Source organism: Lactuca sativa, chromosome 6 (genome assembly GCF_002870075.4).
Source record: "Lactuca sativa cultivar Salinas chromosome 6, Lsat_Salinas_v11, whole genome shotgun sequence".
Lineage (NCBI taxonomy): Eukaryota > Viridiplantae > Streptophyta > Magnoliopsida > Asterales > Asteraceae > Lactuca > Lactuca sativa.
Window position 1 is genome coordinate 167,441,793 of NC_056628.2, and position 9,350 is coordinate 167,451,142.

Below are 9,350 nucleotides of genomic sequence, written 5' to 3' on the forward strand. Positions count from 1 at the left end.
TATATATATATATATATATATATATATATATATATATGATTCTAGCAAGTCACTACATTATATTAACATCCTATACATAAGGATACATGACTATCTCTGCAAGGAAAGCACAACCATATGTACCCAGAGGTGAGATAGACACCCGGACAGATGATCCTACTCTAGAGCGACAACCAAACAAGGAACAAGTAGGAAAACCTAGATCAAGAGTCCTTAGTCTATCCTACTTGACTACATACATTCCAAAGGGCATCCTTCTAATAAATGAAAATAAAAACTAGTGGACCAACATTGGTGCCTTTGACCCAGGGGTACAATGAGAAAAATCACCTTAATCGAAGAACCCAAAAACACTGGCATGCGCTTGTTGGGTTTTGAGCACCATAACACTCCTATGGTGCACATGCAACCCTAAATGCTTTGGATCTATGTTTTCTCTAATTATACATGCATATTTTCAATTTTCCAAAGCATTGAACAGTTGAATGATATAACTATTTAGATGACTTACCTTTTAGAAGGACTTGTAGTTCTTGACCTTTGAAAGCTTGAGCACCCCAAGTGTGATGCCTCTAATGGTTCACAAACACCAATATGCAAGAGGAGGCTTGAGAGAATAAGTTACTAGCACCAAATCAACTTTCCACATTATTATGCTCCATGGGTTTATCCTCCATGGACTATCCATGGATTAGTTTAACCCATATACATAATCATGGATCATTGGCCCACACTATAAGAATCATTGAATTACATAATCAATCCCCATATATTTAATTAGTCTCTTTTGACCATAAAATTAATTCTAAATTAATTCTCGACCAATACTAATTAAATAATATGATTTCATAGTAATATATTATAGTTGTAATATATTAATAAATCATAAATAACCTTATTCTTAAAAGTCCATCCTATCAAATTGCACTAGTGAAGGCAACCCAAAAGGACCATGCTAAAATCGGGTCAAGTACATCCCAGTTATAGTTATGGGCTTAGACACCAAATCCAACAGTGTTCCACTTGGATAAGTCTAATAACTATAACTGCCAATGTGACTTCAGGATCCGACTTAGCAATCATAAGCTTTTAAATACCACTGTCGAACTATGACCTAGTCAGTGACACATCCTTCCGATAAGGGATCATATATTCCCCTGTTCTCAAGATATTTATGTAGACAAACACATGGAAAATAGTCATACTTATTGTCCTGCAATTTGTTTCCCGATTTCCATTTCATCTGACATAGAACATAGCTGAACACATCAATTTAGTTCTGACCGGGCCCGACACATAGTCAAAACAGGATCATCGAGGGGCCCAAGATATCTCTTTTAATCCTCTTAGGATAAAAGGAATAGATAAACTTCGAAATTATATGTTTGTACTAACTACTCATCAAATCATGCACAACGATACGTTTTATAACATCAAGTTACTGAAGCGTTTTCATGCGATCAATGCACAACCAATTCGTAGTCAACAACCCATATATCTTGGTTTGAAGATTATATGATATTATCGTCTCACAATTACTCGTGATAAATTTCATGAAGTAATTCAGGTGAGCGCAGGTTGAATCCAATACTCAAATCTTATTTCAGGAGCACTCATGAATGGTGTAGCAAACTTCTGCTATGTCTAACACCTTAGACAATCTACAAGCCAACTCATGACAGTCTTTTTTCATACTTACTTCCAACATATGATCGACTGTGGATGGTTTGAATAATTTTATTATTCTGGAAGTCAAAACATACAAAGTGAAACAATAGTAAATAATTGGCACAAGACAATAACTTTACTTATAAATAAAAACCCTTTTATTTAATAATCAAATGTCAATTACAATTTAGCTATTACAAGGTTCTATTTATGTAACCGCTAAAACTAATATCATCCGTTAGCCTAATGCTCCTTGCATGCTGCAAGTGCTTAACCCTAGTCAGTCCCTTTGTAAGGGGATCTGTTGGATTGTCCTCTGACGATATCCCCTTTACCACGAGGTGCCCTTCTTCTACTTGATGTCTTTTGAAGTGGTACTTTCTGTCGATATGCTTGGATCTACCATGATCTCTCGGTTCCTTGGTTAAGAAAACCGCCCTTTCATCATCGCAGAAAATTTCCATAGGCTCCTTTATGGATGGAATGACTCCATGGTCTCCGATGAAGTTTTTCAACCATATCGTATCCTTCGATGCTTTGTTTGCTGCAATGTACTCTAATTCGCACGTTGAATTAGCTACAATATCCTGCTTGGAACTTTTCCATGTTACTGTTCCTCCATTGAGGGTAAACACCCAGCCCGACTGAGAGCGGAAATTATCTCTGTCAGTTTGAAAACTAGCGTCGCTATACCCTGTTACTCTCAAGTCATCACTCCCACCAAGGGTATGGACCCAGTCCTTAGTCCTTCGCAGGTACTTGAGAATGTTCTTAACCGCAGTCCAATGAGCTTTACCAGGATTCCCTTGATACATGCTGACCATGCTCAAAGTGAAGCTCACATCAGGGCGAGTACAAGTCATAACATACATGATCGATCTAACTGCGGAAACATATGGTATTCGACTCATTTCTGCTATCTCATTCTCTGTACTCAAACTCTGAGTCTTACTCATTTTGGTATTGCTTTGGATAGGTAATTCACCTTTCTTGGACTCCTCCATACTGAAACGCTTCAACACCTTGTCCAAGTAGGTAGTTTGACTAAGTCCTATTAGTCTTTTACTCATGTCTCTCAATATCCTTATCTGTAGGATGTAACCAGCTTCTTCGAGGTCCTTCATAGAGAAACACTTCCCAAGCCAGGACTTAACCTCCTGCAAGGTTGGGATGTCATTTCCTATGAGCAGTATGTCATCTACATACAATACCAGAAAGCTCACTATGCTCCCACTAGCTTTGATATATACACAGGACTCATCCTCGCTTCTCGAAAATCCAAACTCTTTGACTTTCTCATCAAAACAAAGATTCCATCTATGAGATTCTTGTTTTAATCCATAAATGGATTTATCAAGCTTACACACTCTATTATGGTACTATGCACTGACAAAAACCTATGGTTGGATCATGTAAACATCTTCAGCCAACTTTCCATTAAGGAAAGTGTAACGCCCGCAAATCCGGGCTAATCAAATTAGAGGCAATAGGAGTCGAAAATGACTTTTCGACAAAATATTATTTAGAATAAATAATCTTAACCAAGTTGTAGAGTATGTCACAAGGTTTCCGTACATATAAGGAACGCCGAAATCTGAGTTATAACGAAGAAGTTATGGCCCGTCGAAGTTTTACGGCAAAACCGGCACGGCACCGGGAAGCGTAAATAGTAAATTTACGATAGAGCGAGATTTAGCCTTAGCGATCTAAACGGAAGTCGTAGAATATGTTAAACTAAGAACATCGATAAAAAGAACGCCCAAATCTGACTTCGTATGAAGAAGTTATGATTTTTCGAAGTTTCGGACTAGCAGTGTACAGCCCGAAATTCGAATATTTGATCGAGCGGTTTTTAGCTGACACGACCTAAACGAGAATCGAAGGTCTCGTTGAGAGTAGCGTAACAAGAAAAAGATGGGCGAAAACGGATGTCGGATGAAGAAGTTATGAGGATTTAACGGACCAATCGTGTCCCGGCCCGTTGATAATATAAAACTTAAAATCGAGCCAAAATTAGCCAACGAAGTCTAAACGAAAGTTGTAGAGTACGTTCCCACCTTCGCGTGGATATAAAGAACGTCGAAAACGGAGGTCGTACGCGAAAGTTATGAATTTTTAAAGATGAGCATGCAATTTGCGAAATCTGATGCGAGACTGGTGACGTGGCGCGTTGTGGGCCGTCCGATGAAGTCTCAGATCTCGCTTCGGATCATGCCACGAAGCCTCGCCTTACGCCCCGCGTCCGAGTTCGGTACGCCCAGCGTACCCTTCGGTCTTATCCCTTCCGAGTGCGAGACAGCTAGATTCGATGTGGCAGCCCCATCCGAAGATACGCCCCGCGTAGCCAAGGATTACGCCCAGCGTAGTCCGAGGCCTCGCAGGGTATAAAAAGGGGCGAGGGCCTTCACATTTTTCACACAATTTCCACTTCTCTCTCTAGTTTCTTTCTCTCTCTAGAGTTCCAAACCTCCCCTAAGCCCTAGTTAAACCCCTAGCACCCTAGGGAAGCCCCGAGGCTCCCGGAGTCCCGAGAAAAAGGAGTTTTTCGGTTTCGAAACGCTACTCCAATTAAGTCCCGGTTTTCGATAAAATTCGCTGTAAGTGTGCTACGCTTACGCAATTTTTTATATAGCTTTCAAATAATTATAGGAATGTTATTAGGTCCTTAAAATAATTATTTGGGCTATTATTATGAGTTATATTGAGCGTTATTAACGCTTAATAATAGTCAGACTAATTAATTTGTCGCGGTTATCGTTAAACTAAACCCTAGTGGTATCGATACTAGGTTTTATCGAAGGAATATCGTTTTGAGAGTATCGAAGCGCTGTCCGAGTACTGAGTCACCACCTACTCAGGTGAGTGCATAGTCCCTTTCATCTTACACATAGATATGAAGTATTTTATATAAACTACATGCTATGTGTGCATATTATCTGAATACTTGCTGTCTATGTTGGATGAACGTTTTATACATGTTTTAAAGGATTTAAACTGTATACGTATTTTATATATACGAATATGTTGGGTACGAGATGGGTAGATGAATGATGAGAGATAGAAGATGACGTGAGTATATATTGGCAGCTATAGACTTAGTGCCTATGAGACGAACACCGGTAGCTATGGACTTAGTACCTTTTAGACGTTGGTAGCTATGGATTTAGTACCTGTTGGGAATTGGTAGCTATGGACTTAGTACCTATTAGTTAGACGCTGGTAGCTAAGGATTTAGTACCTGTAGGAATTGGTAGCTATGGACTTAGTACCTGTTGAACATTGGTAGCTATGGACTTAGTACCTATTAGATAAAGACTGGTAGCTATGGATTTAGTACCCGATGAATAGACTATAGCAGCTATGGAATTAGTGCTTTATGAACGAACATTGGCAGCTATGGATTTAGTGCCAGTCCTATAACCCTGGAAGTAAGGGACTTCGGAATAAACGAATGCAGGATAGATGACTCTTAGGTTAAATCCTTAAAGAGTAAAGAAGATAATGGGGATGGGTAATTGGGTTGATTGTTTGATTGAACATAATAATTATATTATTGTGGGTTGAAAACCCTATGTACTCACCAGGTTTCCCAACCTGACCCACTCAGTTTATGTATATCACAGGTGACGAAGTGAAGTGACATTACACTGAGAGATTTAAAAGAGATGTAGATCACTAGTGTAAATCATTGTAAGTTCTATTTATGCTTATGTTTCGGTATTAACGATGACATCCCAAACATTTTAAAATGAAATAAATACGTTTCTTCGAAAATGTTTTAATAACGTATTTACCATGTTTTTCTGGGAACAAATACCGCAACCTTTTTATAAAATGAAGTACTCTGATTTTTATAAAGCATAAACAAAATCGGTCTTTTCTGGCCGTGATTTTGGGGATGTCACAGAAAGCGGTTTTGACATCCATTTGACATATTTCATAGTCATGAAATGCAGCTATGGCCAACATAACCCTTATATATTTAATCTTCGCTACTGGTGAGAAGGTCTCATCATAGTCAACTCCATGAGTTTGAGTAAAGCCCTTCGCAACCAGTCGTGCTTTATATGTGTGTACTTTCCCACCCATGTCGGTCTTCTTCTTGAAGATCCACTTGGACCCGACTGTCGTACGACCCAATACATTGTCAACCAAGTTCCAAACTTGATTTTCATACATGGACTGGATCTCGCTATCCATAGCCTCTTTCCATTTTGCAGACTCGGGGCCTACCATGGCTTCTTTATAATTGTTAGGTTCATCCAGATTTACCAGTATGCTATCACTGATAAATGTATCACCTTCAGTCGTTATATGAAAACCATATAACAAAGTTGGAACACTAACTCTACTGGAATGCATGAGTGGTATGGACTCGTCAATCGGTTCAACCGGAGTTTCATCCTCGGGTTGAGTGCTAGTGTTTGAGGTTCCTTCACCGCTTGACTCCTAAAGCTCTTCAAGGTCAATTTGCCTCCCACTGTCCCCTTGGCATATGAGTCCTCTCTCACGAAAGCCTCCTCTCCTTGTGACGAAAACAACATTGTCACTTGGTCTGTAGAAGAGATATCCAAAGGACTTTTGCGGGTAGCCGATGAAAATACATCGCTCACTCCGAGGTTCGAGCTTGTCATGAGTCTCGCATCTCACGAAAGCCTCGCAACCCAAAATTTGATGTGGTCTGATGAGGGAACCTTCCCTATCCACATCTCGTGAGGTGTTTTGGAAACCTTTTTAGTAGGGACTAGATTAAGGATATGGGCGGCAGTCTCTAAGGCATACCCCCAGAATGAGATAGGTAATGAAGCTCGACTCATCATGGAACGAACCATGTCTAGAAAGGTTCTATTGCGCCTATCAACCACACCATTAAGATGTGGTGTCCTAGGTGGCGTCAATTGTGAAACAATTCCACATTCCTTAAGATAGTCAAGGAACTCGATACTAAGATACTCTCCTTGTCGATCGGATCGTAGCATCTTTATCTTCCTGCCCAATTGATTCTCCACTTCTTTCTTAAACTCTTTGAACTTTTCAAAAGTTTCTGACTTATTCTTGATTAAGTAGATATAGCCATACCTACTATAATCATCAGTAAAAGTCACATAGAAGCGGTTAGCATCCCTTGTGGCGGTTCTGAATGGTCCACACATATCAGTGTGTATAAGATCCAATAGACCTTCACCCCTTTCACAAGTACCAGTGAAGGGTGACTTGGTCATCTTTCCAAGTAAACAAGATTCACAAGTGTCATTCGACTTCACTTCGAATAACTCCAAGACTCCATCCTTTTGGAGTTGGGTTATGCGCTTCTTTTTGACATGTCCAAGATGACAATGCCACAATCATGCCTTATCCAAATCATAGGAAGAATCAATGTGTAAAACATTATTTCCTAAGTTATCTACAACCATCATAGTTTCATGTATACCATTGCAAGGTAATGCTACAAAATAAAATACACCATTGTAATAAGCATTAATACCACCAATTTCATTATTAAAAGAAAAGGTAAAACCTTGTTTATACAAAATATGAAAGGAAATAACATTTCTCGCCATATCGGCCGAGTAACAACAATTATTCAAATCTAAATCTAAACCATTACTAAGCAATAAAGAATAAACTCCAATCTTGGTTACATGCATCACTTTCCTATTTACCATGATTAAGTTTATCTTTCGTGCTCAACATCCCTACTTCTTTTTAGTCCATGCAAATCAGAACAAATGTGAAATCCACAACCTAAATGTGAAATCCACAACCTATATCAAGGACCCAAGAATTAGCATGTGATGAGTTATTAGATTGAATAATGTAAATACCTGCAAAGGAGGGCATGATCTTGCCATCCTTTATGTCCAACAAGTACTTGGGGCAGCTTCATTTCCAATTCCCTTTTTCATGACAATGGAAGCACTCTGCATCCTTTGGATTGGAAGAGGGATTAGCAGAACCAACTTTAGTCCCACTTGAAGAGGATCCATCAAGAGACTTTCCCTTGCGGCTCTTGTAGGCATCCTTCCTCTTTTTTCCCTTCCCATGTCCGATTGCCAGAACAGGGGCAGAAGTAGTAGTAGGAGTAGACACAACCGACTTGCCTTTCAGGTTGCTTCTGCAATCCTTAGAAGGCCTTGAAGCTTTCTAAGAGTGACCTCCTCCTTGTTCATATGATAGGTCATACGAAAATGATAATAACAAGAAGGTAAAGAGTGTAGAATAATATCTATGGCCAACTCTTCATCAAAATTGACATTCAATTTAAGCAAGCGGTCCATAAATCTCTGTATCTTTTGCAAGTGGGCCGTGATGGGTTCACCATCCTTCATTTTGGTTGTGATCATGGAGGCAATGATCTCATACCTCTCATGCCGAGCACTTTGATGGTATTTTTCCATCAAATCTTGATACACTTCAAAAGGATAGTAGTCCTCATAGAACTTCTACAACTCAACAGTCATGGTAGCAATCATTAAACACAACACCTTTGTCGCATCTCTCTCATGAGTAGTATGTTCAACGATTTATTTGGGAGTAGCAGTGGTGACATCAATCTCCTTGAGCTCTTTATCTAGGACATATTCTTTTTCCTCATAACAAATAGCCATTCAGATGTTTCAAATCCAATCATTGAAGTTTGAGCCATCGAAAATGACCCTTCCACATAGGTTCATGAGGGAGAAAGAGCCTGAAGGGATTGGGTAGGAAGCATTGTTTGGGATAGACATATGAAAAAGAATAAGAAAAAAGTTTAGGTTAGATGATAATCCTTAATATTACACCCAAATGAAATATTAAGGCAAAGACCCAACATAATATTCTACAATTGCGAAAAGGGATGTCGTAATACAATTGTAAAATATTTGAAGGTAGGTAAATGACGATTTACCAATTTCCACCATGAAAAACGAAATAGATTATTAAGCTTTAATTGGATTGAAATTCCTAGATCCTTTGAGATTCATTGAACTTTTCAATGGCATGTTTAAATATCGATTGCTCCCTTCAAGTTTGTGACTGGGATGCCGAGGATCACAAACAAGGTTTGAATAACCATGCAAACTAGCTTGGTACACCCAATGTTACAGATCACCTAATCAATGTGCCTGTTAACCACACACGCTCCATTGATCTATGATTAACATCTAGCTACCCTTTTCCACACATTGTCAGTCCCAGATTAGTGTGTCGGTTAACCACACACGCTCCACTAACGACTTAACAAGGTGCAAAGTGTAATTTCATGGATTAACACCATTTTAAAATTTTCCTAAAATAATATTGGGAATTTAATAAAAGTTTAGTTACTTTATATTTATCATTATACTTTTAATGAGGGAGAATTAATGTCCTATCCTACCCATTCGGTTAACGACCCTCCACCAGTCAAGGAAACGGTGGGTAAGAGTGGACATCCATTAACTCACCATTTTGTAGGCAGTAACCTTATACCCCCCTTATAGACCGACTTCGTGAATGAGGCCTACTAACGGTAAGACCAACTTGTCTTATACATACATATATATATATATATATATATATATATATATATATATATATATATATATATATATATATATATATATATGTATGTATATATATACATATACATACACACACACACACACACACACACATATATATATATATATATATATATATATATATATATATATAACGCC